Below are 14486 nucleotides of genomic sequence, written 5' to 3'. Positions count from 1 at the left end.
GAGCCCCTGGGTGAGGTTAACTATTTAGTGGACCTTGGAAGGCCTGGACAGGCTCCAAAAGTGTTTCACGTGAATAGGCTGAAGGCTTTCGTCCCAAGAGTCGAAATCGCAGCACTGTTACTGGCTTCAGATGTTGAGGAAGAGGAGTCTGAACCTCTCCCCGACCTGTTCCAAAGCGGTCCTTCAGATAGCTCCTTTGAGGGAGTCCGAGGGGCCCCTCACCTGACTTCTGATCAGCAGGCTGAGGTGAAAGGTTTGCTTAGGCAGTTTTCCCCCCTGTTTTCACAGTCGCCTGGTTTGACACCTTGGTGCAAACATAACATAGACACAGGAGACAGTGTACCTACCAAAAGTAGGGGATACAGGATGTCAGACAAAGTACGGTCTTATATTAAGACCGAGGTCAACAAGATGTTAGACCTTGGGGTGATTGAACCCTCTAGTAGTCCTTGGTCCAGCCCTGTGGTTTTCGTTCCAAAGGCAGGCACTTCTGAATTGAGGTTCTGGTGGATTACAGGGCTCTGAATGCTGTCACCAAGACAGATGCACACCCCTTGCCTCGAACAGATGAGCTGGTGGATACTTTGGGTGCCTCCAAGTACCTCAGCACGTTTGACCTCACTGCTGGCTATTGGCAAATAGCTTTAGCAGAACATGCCAAGGAGAAGACGGCGTTTTCTACTCCAGACGGCCTTTACCAATTCCGGGTAATGCCGTTCTGGTTGAAGAATGCACCTGCCACTTTCCAGAGGCTTGTGCATCATGTTTTGAATGGGTTGGACGAATTCTGTCTTGCATATCTGGACGATATAGCAGTTTTCAGTGCCACCTGGGAAGACCATGTGAAACACCTCGGGATTGTGCTCCAGGCTCTTCAGAAAGCACACTTGACCATAAAGGCTAGTAAATGCCAGATTGGACAAGGCTCAGTGTTTTACCTTGGACATGAAGTAGGTGGAGGGAGGATACAGCCTCTACCCAGTAAAGTACAAGCAGTACAAGACTGGCCTACCCCCACTACACAAACCCAAGTGAGAGCCTTCTTAGGACTCACGGGGTATTACCGCAATGTTGTGGCAGACTATGGCACCATAGCTGCCCCTCTGACTGCCCTCACAACTCTGAAGAAACCCAAGAAGGTAACTTGGACCGACGAGTGTGAGAAGGCCTTCAATGGCTTAAAAGACTCCTTGTGCCAGGCCCCTGTCCTCAGGGCCCCTGATTATCAAAGACCTTTTATCGTGCAGACGGACGCCTCTGACACTGGGATAGGAGCTGTACTATCGCAAGTAGATGAGAAGGGTAAGGAACACCCTATTGGTTTTATTAGTCACCAGTTTAAGGACAGAGAGCTCAGATGGTCCACGGTAGAGAAAGAATGTTTCTCTGTTGTGTGGGCCCTAAGGAAGCTGAGGCCCTACCTCTATGGGACCCATTTCACTGTGCAAACTGACCATAAGCCCTTAAAGTGGCTAATAAACATGAAGGGGGAGAATCCAAAGTTGCTTAGGTGGTCCATAAGTCTACAAGGCTTCGACTTCACTATTGAGCATAGACCAGGTGTCCAACATAGCAATGCTGATGGGTTGTGCAGAATGTTTAACCGACCTGAACAAGAGACTCATCCAGGGGTGGATTAGTTCCCCCTGTCCATAGTCTGGGAGGGGTGAGTGTTAGGAAAGATTTCGTAATTGTAGGTAATTTTCCTTCCATGTGGCAACCCCTAAACTTTTTGCTGTTGTTTTTCACCTTGTCCTCGACTTTGCCAGAGAAGTGCAGCCTTCTGCCGCACTCCTCTGGGCTTTCGCTCCTTTCTTACGGGGAAACTGTCATGCCCTTAAGACAGTCAGTACCAGGAAACGCTCGTTTCCGTAGTTTCTTTTATCATGTTGCGGCTTTCGTGCAACATGACACAAGAGGGCACTGTAAGATAAGTTACTGCTCTCTTGGGTCTCTAGCCTTCTACAGGCCCTAGATACTCTTCCAGAATTGTAACTGATCGGTGCAAGTGATTCACGGACGGGAATGGTGGCAGCGATCGTTTATTGTGTTTTGAGGTCCTATTGGCGTTCTAAGCGCGTTTCTCGCGCTTAACCCAAAATGGTGGCCTAGAGCCCAAAATGGCCAGACCACGAGGCTCCTTTGTCCTGTCCGCTGACCATCTTGCTCCCTTCACCTTCCCCAGGTCGAGCCGACCTGGGGCCTTCCTTATTTGGGCATGTACTTTCCCGCGAAACACAGATGCTTTCGCGGGCTTCTACATGTCTTGTGTGTGCCTCCAGGATGTGGGCTGGGATGTCTGGTCCCAATACACATCCTGGGTGCCAGAGAGTCTAGGGTGGTGTGAATGCCTGGGACCACCGTGGTCCGTGATAGGTCCACGAATGGTGTGAGTGTTGATGAGCGGATCTCCCATTGGGTCCCCTCCGTTTTGGCGCGAAGGGAACCGTGGATAAGAGGGGGCTGGAAACACCACTACCATGTCGATCTCCTGAGTTCTCACGAACGAAGGAATACAGGAGCCAAGTATCCTGCAACCAAGAGGCTGAACCGAGGAATCGCTGGTGACCCGCTGAAGGACTGCTCCTCTGCACTGCTGTCGCCTTGTGAAACCCTTTTCACCTTTGATCGAACCAGAAGGCCTGTACTGGTACTTCGACCCTTGGAATAGCGGGGACAGCTATTCTCGGCATCTTCACCATCTCCTGCTAGTAAGCCTTCGGAAGCATCTCTGGGCCATCCAGCAGACTGACCAGCCTACACAGGAGTCTTGCTCTGTAACCGCCGCCAGGTTGTGTAGTATATCGAGTCCTTGTCACTCTCACATGATTCGTACACTTGGCGTTCCCAGGTCTGAAGTGAGTAGTGTACATTTGGCTCAGATACACACCGCCGCTCCGTTGCCCTGCTGTGGTAACAAACTGTGCGGGTTCCTTCGTTTGGGACGTCTTTTACTCAACTCTGCTGCTGCAGACTCAATACGACGACGAGACATTGAGATATCACATCTCATGCTATAGTAAGGGTCTCAGGATTGGAATGGGAAGGACTTGGATATCACATCTCATGCTATAGGCAGGGTCTCAGGTTTGGAAAGGGAAGGAGTTGGATATCACATTTCATTTTAGAGGTAGGATCTCAGGTTTGGTATTAGAGGCATTGAGATATCACATCTCATGCTTTCAGAAGGGTCTCAGGATTGGAATGGGAAGGAGTTGGATATCACATCTCATGTTATAGGAAGGATCTCAGGTTTGGTATTAGAAGCATTGAGATATCACATCTCATGCTATCGGAAGTATCTCAGGTTTGGTATTAGAGGCATTGAGATATCACATCTCATGCTATCATAAGGGTCTCAGTATTGGAATGGGAAGGAGTTGGATATCACATCTCATGCTAAAGGGAGGGTCTCAGGTTTGGAAGGGGAAGGAATTGAATATCACATCACATGTTATAGGAAGGATCTCAGGTTTGATATTAGAGGCATTGAGATATCACATCTCATGCTATCGGAAGGGTCTCAGGATTGGAATGGTAAGGAGTTGGATATCACATCTCATGCTATAGGAAGGGTCTCAGGTTTGGAACGGGAAGGAGTTGTATATCACATCTCATGTTATAGGAAGAGTCTCAGGTTTGGTATAAGCATTGAGATATCACATCTCTGCAATCGGAAGTGACTCAGGATTGGAACGGGAAGGAGTTGGATATCCCATCTCATGTTATAGGACTGGTCTCAGGTTTGGTATTAGAAGCATTGAGATATCACATCGCATGCTGTAGGAAGGGTCTCAGGTTTGGAATGGGAAGGAATTGGATATCACATCTCATGTCATAGGAAGGATCTCAGGTTTGGTATTAGAAGCATTGAGATATCACATCTCATGCTATAGGAATGGTCTCAGGATTGGAATGGGAAGGAGTTGGATATTACATTCTTGCTATGGGAAGGGTCTCATGTTTGGAATTGGAAGGAGTTGGATATCACATCTCATGTTATAGGAAGGGTCTCGGGTTTGGTATAAGCATTGAGATATCACATCTCTGCTATCGGAAGTGTCTCAGGATTGGAATGGGAAGGAGTTGGATATCCCATCTCATGTTATAGGACGGGTCTCAGGTTTGTTATTAGAATCATTGAGATATCATATTGCATGCTATAGGAAGGGTCTAAGGATTGGAATGGGAAGGACTTGGATATCACATCTCATGCTATAGGTAGGCTCTCAGGTTTGGAAAGGGAAGGAGTTGGATATCACATTTCATGCTAGAGGTAGGATCTCAGGTTTGGTATTAGAGGCATTGAGATATCACATCTCATGCTATCAGAAGGGTCTCAGGATTGGAATGGGAAGGAGTTGGATATCACATCTCATGTTATAGGAAGGATCTCAGGTTTGGTATTAGAAGCATTGAGATATCACATCTCATGCTATCGGAAGTATCTCAGGTTTGGTATTAGAGGCATTGAGATATCACATCTCATGATATCATAAGGGTCTCAGGATTGGAATGGGAAGGAGTTGGATATCACATCTCATGCTAAAGGGAGGGTCTCAGGTTTGGAAGGGGAAGGAATTGAATATCACATCACATGTTATAGGAAGGATCTCAGGTTTGGTATTAGAGGCATTGAGATATCACATCTCATGCTATCGGAAGGGTCTCAGGATTGGAATGGGAAGGAGTTGGATATCACATCTCATGCTATAGGAAGGGTCTCAGGTTTGGAACGGGAAAGAGTTGGATATTGTTAAGACGGATTTCTGAACTCTGTCCTGGTGGCGCAGAAGTTCAGAAGGCCAACCTAATTACTTGGAACAGGGTAACCTCTGGACAAGCCAGACCAATCAAGGTAGCGATCGCGGCGGTCAAGACTAGGTCTCAAGAGGGGTGAGGGTGACTGAAAGCCCGCAGTGAGCACACAAAGCAAGAGCGCTGACAAACTACTCCAAACAGTTGTTATATCAAAAATAGATACACATTTATTTTAAGGCCTTTAAAATAATGACCGTAGCGAGAAAATCACAATATCACAATATTAAACCAACACATACCATATCAACACAATATATATACAAATACACAGTCGCAAGCGTTTAAAGCACGAAATATGTAGTCCACCTGCCAGGGAAGGAAAACAGGCAGTGCGATAACGCTTTAGACTCAGTTCGCCTTCAGAGGCACCTAACTAGATGGAAGTCCGAGCCCTACGAAGAGTGGAGCCTTGTGCTCAAAGTACCTGCCACGCCGGTGCCGACGGGCACAAGGGAAAGCTCTTCGGAGGAAGTCAGGCGGTTCACGTTAGTGCACAGCAGAAGAAGAACAGGTTCCGCCACTCAAGCGCAGCCTCCACAGCGGGCAGAAGCAGAGCGCGAGCGCGGCAAAAGGGTGCTGTTTTTACACAGCAGGGAAAAGCAATGGGATACTGCAGGAGGGCGACCAGATCCTAGATATACTACTCACCGGTCCCCGAAGCAAGCAGACCCAGGCTTCTCCACGATAGTTTCAGCAGCTGGCAGGTTCAGAAGAGCAGGGAACGCTTTGTAGTCGTGTAGAGCAAAAAGACGTCCCAATCGACGAAACCGGCACAGTTTTGTTGCCGCACAGGACAACGGAGCGGCCGTGTGTATTCGAGCCAAATGAACCCTCCTCCCTTCAGACCTGGGGACGCCAAGCGTACGAAGCGTGGGAGAGGGACAAGGACTCGCAATACAACACAACCTGGCGGCGGTTGCAGAGCCAAACTCCTTGGTAAGCTGGTCAGTCAACTGGATGGCCCAGAGACGCTTCCGAAGGCTTACTTGGCAGGAGATGGTTGAAGATGCCGGGAATAGCTGTTCCTGCTATTCCAAAGGTCGAAGCACCAGTACAGGCCTTCTGGTTCGATCAAAGGAGGACAGGGGCTCTCCGGACGACAGCAGTGCAAAGGAGGATTCCTTCAGCGGGTCACCAGCGATTCCTCGGTCCAGCCTCGTAGTTGCAGGATACTTGGCTCCTGTATTCCTTTGTTCGTGAGAACTCATGAGATCGACATGGTAGTGGTGTTTCCAGCCCCCTCTTATCCACGGTTCCCTTCGCGCCAAAACGGAGGGGAGCCAATGGGAGATCCGCTCATCAAAACACATACCATACGTGGACCAATCACGGACCACGGTGGTCCCAGGCATTCACACCACCCTAGACTCTCTGGCACCCAGGATGTGTATTGGGACCAGACATCCCAGCCCACACCCTGGAGGCACACAAACGACATGTAGAAGCCCGCGAAAGCAACCATGTTTCGCGGGAAAGTACATGCCCAAATAAGGAAGGCCCCGGGTCGCCGGACCTGGGGAAGGTGAAGGGAGCAAGACGGACAGTGGACAGGACAAAGGAGCCTCGCGGCCTGGCCATTTTGGGAGCCAGGCCACCATTTTGGGTTCAGTGCAAAAACGTGCTCAGAACGCCAAAAGGAGCTCAAAATAAACAAATCGATCGCTGCCACCATTCCAGTCCCTGAATGACTTGCACCGATCAAATACCATCCTAAAAGAGTATCTAGGGCCTGTAGAAGGCTAGAGACCCAAGAGAGCTGTAACTTAGCTTACAGTGCCCTCTTGTGTCGTGTTGCACTAAAGCTGCGACACGATAAAAGAAACTACGGGAAACCACGTTCCCCGGTACTGACTGTCTTAAGGGCATGTCAGTTTCCCCGTAAGAAAGGAGCGAAAGCCCAGAGAAGTGCGGCAGAAGGCTGTACTTCTCTGGCAAAGTCAAGAACAAGGTTAAAAACAATAGCAAAAAGTTTAGGGGTTGCCACATGGAAGGAAAATTCCCTACAATTACGAAATCTTTCCTAACACTCGCCCCTCCCAGACTATGGACAGGGGGAACTAATCCACCCCTGGATGAGTCTCTTGTTCAGGTCGGTTAAACATTCTGGACAACCCATCAGCATTGCTATGTTGGACACCTGGTCTATGCTCAATAGTGAAGTCGAAGCCTTGTAGACTTATGGACCACCTAAGCAACTTTGGATTCTCCCCCTTCATGTTCATTAGCCACTTTAACGGCTTATGGTCAGTCTGCACAGTGAAGTGGGTCCCATAGAGGTAGGGCCTCAGCTTCCTTAGGGCCCACACAACAGAGAAACATTCTTTCTCTACCGTGGACCATCTGAGCTCTCTGTCCTTAAGCTGGCGACTAATAAAACCGATAGGGTGTTCCTTACCCTTCTCATCTACTTGTGATAGTACAGCTCCTATCCCAGTGTCAGAGGCATCCGTCTGCATGATAAAAGGTCTTTGATAATCAGGGGCCCTGAGCACAGGGGCCTGGCACAAGGAGTCTTTTAAGCCATTGAAGGCCTTCTCACACTCGTCGGTCCAAGTTACCTTCTTGGGTTTCTTCGGAGTTGTGAGGGCAGTCAGAGGAGCAGCTATGGTGCCATAGTCTGCCACAAAATTGCGATAATACCCCGTGAGTCCTAAAAAGGCTCTCACTTGGGTTTGCGTAGTGGGGGTAGGCCAGTCTTGTACTGCTTGTACTTTACTGGGTAGAGGCTGTATCCTCCCTCCACCTACTTCATGTCCAAAGTAAACCACTGAGCCTTGTCCAATCTGGCATTTACTCGCCTTTATGGTCAAGTGGGCTTTCTGAAGAGCCTGGAGCACAATCCCGAGGTGTTTCACATGGTCTTCCCAGGTGGCACTGAAAACTGCTATATCGTCCAGATATGCAAGACAGAATTCGTCCAACCCATTCCATTCAACACATGATTCACAAGCCTCTGGAAAGTGGCAGGTGCATTCTTCAACCCGAACGGCATTACCCGGAATTGGTAAAGGCCGTCTGGAGTAGAAAATGCTGTCTTCTCCTTGGCATGTTCTGCTAAAGCTATTTGCCAATAGCCAGCAGTGAGGTCAAACGTGCTGAGGTACTTGGAGGCACCCAAAGTATCCACCAGCTCATCTGTTCGAGGCAAGGGGTGTGCATCTGTCTTGGTGACAGCATTCAGAGCCCTGTAATCCACGCAGAACCTCAATTCAGAAGTACCTGCCTTTGGAACCAACACCACAGGACTGGACCAAGGACTACTAGAGGGTTCAATCACCCCAAGGTCTAACATTTTGTTGACCTCGGTCTTAATATAAGACCGTACTTTATCTGACATCCGGTATCCCCTACTTTTGGTAGGTACACTGTCTCCTGTGTCAATGTTATGTTTGCACCAAGGTGTCAAACCAGGGGACTGTGAAAACAGGGGGGAAAACTGCCTAAGCAAACTTTTCACCTCAGCCTGCTGATCAGAAGTCAGGTGAGGGGCCACTCGGACACCCTCAACGGAGCTATCTGAAGGACCGCTGTGGAACAGGTCGGGGAGAGGTTCTGACTCCTCTTCCTCAACGTCTGACGCCAGTAGCAGTGCTGCGATTTCGACTCTTGGGACGAAAGCCTTCAGCCTATTCACGTGGAACACTTTTGGAGCCTGTCCAGGCCTTCCAAGGTCCACTAAATAGTTCACCTCACCCAGGGGCTCCACCACTGTGTAAGGGCCTGACCATTTGTCCTGTAAAGCGCGAGGCCTTATTGGATTCATGATCAGGACTTGTTGACCAGGTGTAAAGTTGATGAGGGAAGCTTTCTGGTCGTACCAATGTTTCACCAGCGCTTGCCCTGCCTTCAATTTATCACTAGCCAAGCCCATCAGAAGTACCATCCGTTTTCTGAGCCCTAGCACATAGTCAACTACATTGGTAGTAACAGGGGGAGTGGGCATCTCCCATCCCTCCTTGACAATGGCTAAGGGTCCCCGTACGGGATGACCGAACAGAAGTTCGAAGGGGCTGAAGCCAACACCCTCCTGTGGTACCTCTCGGTAGGCAAACAGCAAGCATGGTAAAAGAAGATCCCATTTTCTTCTCTGGGGCTCCTCCAGAGCCCCAATCATGCTCTTTAACGTTCTGTTGAAACGTTCCACCAGACCATTGGTCTGGGGGTGGTATGCAGAAGAGAACTTGTAGGTGACCCCACATTCTTTCCACATAGCCTGCATATACTTCGACATAAAGTTGCTGCCACGATCTGACACAACTTCTTTAGGGAAGCCAACCCTAGTAAATATGCCGAGTAAAGCTTTTGCAACTGACTTGGCAGTTACAGTTTTCAATGGGATGGCCTCAGGATACCTGGTTGCATGGTCGACCAGCACCAGGATAAACCTATTGCCCGAGGATGTTTGCGGGTCAAGGGGACCGACGATGTCGATCCCTACCCTTTCAAATGGTACCCCCACAACTGGGAGCGGTACCAACGGAGCTTGGATTGTCGTGCCAACCTTACCAGACAACTGGCAGGAGGCGCAACTCCTGCAGTGACTTTCTACTTGCACCCCCATCTTGGGCCAGTAGAAGTGCATGGATAACCTTTGCTTGGTCCTCTTCATTCCAAGGTGACCAGCAAGGGGAACTTCATGCGCCAACTGCAGGAGGAAGGGCCTAACAGCAAGGGGAACCACCAACCTCCTATGGTCTCCTTCTGTAGACTCTGTGGGCTCACTATACAGGAGTCCACCTTCCCAGTAAATCCTATGCTTCCCAGGAGGTTCACCCTCAAGCTGGGAGCAGGCCTGATCCTTAGGCCTTCCAGAGATGGGCACTCACGTTGGCCTTTACTGAATTCGTCCCTATCAGGACCTCCTTCAACTAACAAGTCTTTTAGTTCAGGATGATCGTTGGGGTCGAATACTTCAGGCATCGCCACCTCCTCGTCAGGCTCGGGCGATTGACCAACTTCCTCCACCGCAGTGGTAGGCGAGCTCGGGGGAATATTCTCTTTCCCCCGTCTTGACTTGTAGACTCCTTTCGCCTTGGGTTGCCCCTTCGGCTGGGGCGGCGTATTGGACTTGGCCAATGCTGCCCGTGCTTGAGACCGTGTGTAGGGTCGTTCGGCAGTGTCTCCTACGAGCCCTAAAGCTCTGAGATCATTACCTAATAAGACCTTTCCCGGGACGTTTCTCTGAATGCTCACTGGAATCCTGACAGCTGTACCATTTAAAGTTAGATTAACAGGGATCACGGGAAACATACGGAGGGGGCCGTCAGCCAACTTAGTGGGCATCAGAGTAGCTCTGGCAACTTCCTCTGAGTCTACCAAGGTAGAATCCACTACAGTTCGACTGCACCCACTATCCCTAAGAGCTGGAGTATCCACTCCATTGATCAGCACACTGTCTTTAAAGTAGTGCTTGGTATTATCCGGAATCCTAGCATACGCCTCTGCGACTTTAGGCTCCCAGGAACCCAGGGACACTAAAACTACCTCAGCCTCTATTCCGCTGGGAAATGAGTCTGAGGAGAAGGATGCTCCTGTAATCTCTTCTTCCTCGTAGGAGGAGAAGGCCAGATTAGCGGAGTGGACCCCCAAAGGTCTAACCTTACAACGGGGATCCCCCTTCACATGGTCAGTTGCTCCACAAGAAAAACAAGCCCCAGTGGGTCTGTTTACGTAGGGAGGCTTATTGTAACCAGAGTTCTGTTTCGGAGGCGCACCTCCACTACCCTGTGAGTTCTCTTGTGTCTTACCCTTGTTTTTCTTTTTGTGGCCCTTTTGGGAAGAAGATTTAGCAGATTCCCCACCCTCCATATCTTTGGACTTTTTCCCCTCCTCCTGCTTACCAGGATGAGTTTTGTCTTTATGGGACACTCGATGTGACACCCATAAGTCTGCTGCAATGGCCAGCTTCTTAGGATCTATCTCCTTCGAATCGGCCAAATGCTGCTTAAGCTCCGGGGAAGAAGAAGCAAAAATGTGTTCCAGCATGACAAGATTTATCATGCCGTCGAAGGTAGAAACCTTATAGCCTTCGACCCAGCCAGTTAAGTTTTTCAAAGATTCGGTGACATAAGATACCCAAGTACCACCTTCCTTTATACTCTCGAAAACGCTTTAAATATTGGGCCGGAGTCTTCCCAAACTTTAAAATGAGAGTCTGCTTTAACATTGCGAAATCAGCCCGCTCAGCCTTCGACATTTCCATAATGGCACTACAGCCAGAATGGGGCAGTCTACTGAGCAACCACGCAATCTTATCAGCATTGTCAACTTCCTGGACCTCGCATGCATACTCAAACGCATTCAGCCAGTCCATAATGTCATTCCTCTCTTCATACACACTGAGCAGATCTTTTGGAAACCGTGGATGAGAGGAGGCCCCAGACTCATGTCCAGGACCCTTGGATCCATTTGCAACCTGAAGCTTGGCCAGTTCCAACTGGTGATCCCTGTCTTTTTGTTTTTCTGCCTGTTCGATTTTTAGTTTGGCTATGCTGAATTCAAGCTCCTGCTGCCTAAACCGCAGCTCTTGCTTCTTGAATTCAAGCATAGCCTCCCCATCAGCACTGGCAGAGGAAACATTAGACAGCTCGTCCTCCCTGTCCTCGTGGTCGCGGTGGAACAGTGCGGCGGCAGAACCATCGGTTCTACCAGTGAGAGCAGCCCCACCACCTTCCGCACTGTCCTCAGAAGTAATAGCGTCAAGCTGCGCTTCTTGCCATGCCACGATTCTTTGGATCATTTCCAATTTCGTGCCTTGAGAGGAAACACCTCTCTCCGCACACATCTTTTTCAGCGTTTCTGATTTGGAAGCATTTAAAGTTAACAACGTATTTGTTTCCATACTGTTTGATAGGACTATGGCCTTTTTAAAGTTATATTACAACAATTCACTACGTGTACTGTTTGGAATAACCTGAAATGCCTTAGTTCGAGCGCAACACTGGATACCTTCAGTCGTATCCCACCGCTGTACACCAATTTGTTAAGACGGATTTCTGAACTCTGTCCTGGTGGCGCAGAAGTTCAGAAGGCCAACCTAATTACTTGGAACAGGGTAACCTCTGGACAAGCCAGACCAATCAAGGTAGCGATCGCGGCGGTCAAGACTAGGTCTCAAGAGGGGTGAGGGTGACTGAAAGCCCGCAGTGAGCACACAAAGCAAGAGCGCTGACAAACTACTCCAAACAGTTGTTATATCAAAAATAGATACACATTTATTTTAAGGCCTTTAAAATAATGACCGTAGCGAGAAAATCACAATATCACAATATTAAACCAACACATACCATATCAACACAATATATATACAAATACACAGTCGCAAGCGTTTAAAGCACGAAATATGTAGTCCACCTGCCAGGGAAGGAAAACAGGCAGTGCGATAACGCTTTAGACTCAGTTCGCCTTCAGAGGCACCTAACTAGATGGAAGTCCGAGCCCTACGAAGAGTGGAGCCTTGTGCTCAAAGTACCTGCCACGCCGGTGCCGACGGGCACAAGGGAAAGCTCTTCGGAGGAAGTCAGGCGGTTCACGTTAGTGCACAGCAGAAGAAGAACAGGTTCCGCCACTCAAGCGCAGCCTCCACAGCGGGCAGAAGCAGAGCGCGAGCGCGGCAAAAGGGTGCTGTTTTTACACAGCAGGGAAAAGCAATGGGATACTGCAGGAGGGCGACCAGATCCTAGATATACTACTCACCGGTCCCCGAAGCAAGCAGACCCAGGCTTCTCCACGATAGTTTCAGCAGCTGGCAGGTTCAGAAGAGCAGGGAACGCTTTGTAGTCGTGTAGAGCAAAAAGACGTCCCAATCGACGAAACCGGCACAGTTTTGTTGCCGCACAGGACAACGGAGCGGCCGTGTGTATTCGAGCCAAATGAACCCTCCTCCCTTCAGACCTGGGGACGCCAAGCGTACGAAGCGTGGGAGAGGGACAAGGACTCGCAATACAACACAACCTGGTGGCGGTTGCAGAGCCAAACTCCTTGGTAAGCTGGTCAGTCAACTGGATGGCCCAGAGACGCTTCTGAAGGCTTACTTGGCAGGAGATGGTTGAAGATGCCGGGAATAGCTGTTCCTGCTATTCCAAAGGTCGAAGCACCAGTACAGGCCTTCTGGTTCGATCAAAGGAGGACAGGGGCTCTCCGGACGACAGCAGTGCAAAGGAGGATTCCTTCAGCGGGTCACCAGCGATTCCTCGGTCCAGCCTCGTAGTTGCAGGATACTTGGCTCCTGTATTCCTTCGTTCGTGAGAACTCAGGAGATCGACATGGTAGTGGTGTTTCCAGCCCCCTCTTATCCACGGTTCCCTTCGCGCCAAAACGGAGGGGAGCCAATGGGAGATCCGCTCATCAAAACACATACCATGCGTGGACCAATCACGGACCACGGTGGTCCCAGGCATTCACACCACCCTAGACTCTCTGGCACCCAGGATGTGTATTGGGACCAGACATCCCAGCCCACACCCTGGAGGCACACAAACGACATGTAGAAGCCCGCGAAAGCAACCACGTTTCGCGGGAAAGTACATGCCCAAATAAGGAAGGCCCCGGGTCGCCGGACCTGGGGAAGGTGAAGGGAGCAAGACGGACAGTGGACAGGACAAAGGAGCCTCGCGGCCTGGGCATTTTGGGAGCCAGGCCACCATTTTGGGTTCAGTGCAAAAACGTGCTCAGAACGCCAAAAGGAGCTCAAAATAAACAAAACGATCGCTGCCACCATTCCAGTCCCTGAATGACTTGCACCGATCAAATACCATCCTAAAAGAGTATCTAGGGCCTGTAGAAGGCTAGAGACCCAAGAGAGCTGTAACTTAGCTTACAGTGCCCTCTTGTGTCGTGTTGCACTAAAGCTGCGACACGATAAAAGAAACTACGGGAAACCACGTTCCCCGGTACTGACTGTCTTAAGGGCATGTCAGTTTCCCCGTAAGAAAGGAGCGAAAGCCCAGAGAAGTGCGGCCGAAGGCTGTACTTCTCTGGCAAAGTCAAGAACAAGGTTAAAAACAATAGCAAAAAGTTTAGGGGTTGCCACATGGAAGGAAAATTCCCTACAATTACGAAATCTTTCCTAACAGATATCTCATCTCATGTTATAGGAAGAGTCTCAGGTTTGGTATAAGCATTGAGATATCACATCTCTGCAATCGGAAGTGTCTCAGGATTGGAACGGGAAGGAGTTGGATATCCCATCTCATGTTATAGGACTGGTCTCAGGTTTGGTATTAGAAGCATTGAGATATCACATCGCATGCTGTAGGAAGGTTCTCAGGTTTGGTATTAGAAGCATTGAGACATCACATCTCATGCTATAGGAAGGGTCTCAGGATTGGAATGGGAAGGAGTTGGATATCACATCTCATGTTATAGGAAGGATCTCAGGTTTGGTATTAGAAGCATTGAGATATCACATCGCATGCTGTAGGAAGGGTCTCAGGTTTGGAATGGGAAGGAATTGGATATCACATCTCATGTCATAGGAAGGATCTCAGGTTTGGTATTAGAAGCATTGAGATATCACATCTCATGCTATAGGAATGGTCTCAGGATTGGAATGGGAAGGAGTTGGATATTACATTCTTGCTATGGGAAGGGTCTCATGTTTGGAATTGGAAGGAGTTGGATATCACATATGCTATAGGAAGGGTCTCAGGTTTGGAATGGGAAGG

This window comes from Ambystoma mexicanum, chromosome 7p, assembly GCF_040938575.1.
Source record: "Ambystoma mexicanum isolate Mex_15411 chromosome 7p, UKY_AmexF1_1, whole genome shotgun sequence".
NCBI classification, from domain to species: domain Eukaryota; kingdom Metazoa; phylum Chordata; class Amphibia; order Caudata; family Ambystomatidae; genus Ambystoma; species Ambystoma mexicanum.
The sequence above is the reverse complement of the archived record's forward strand: the minus strand, read 5'-3'. Positions refer to the sequence as shown.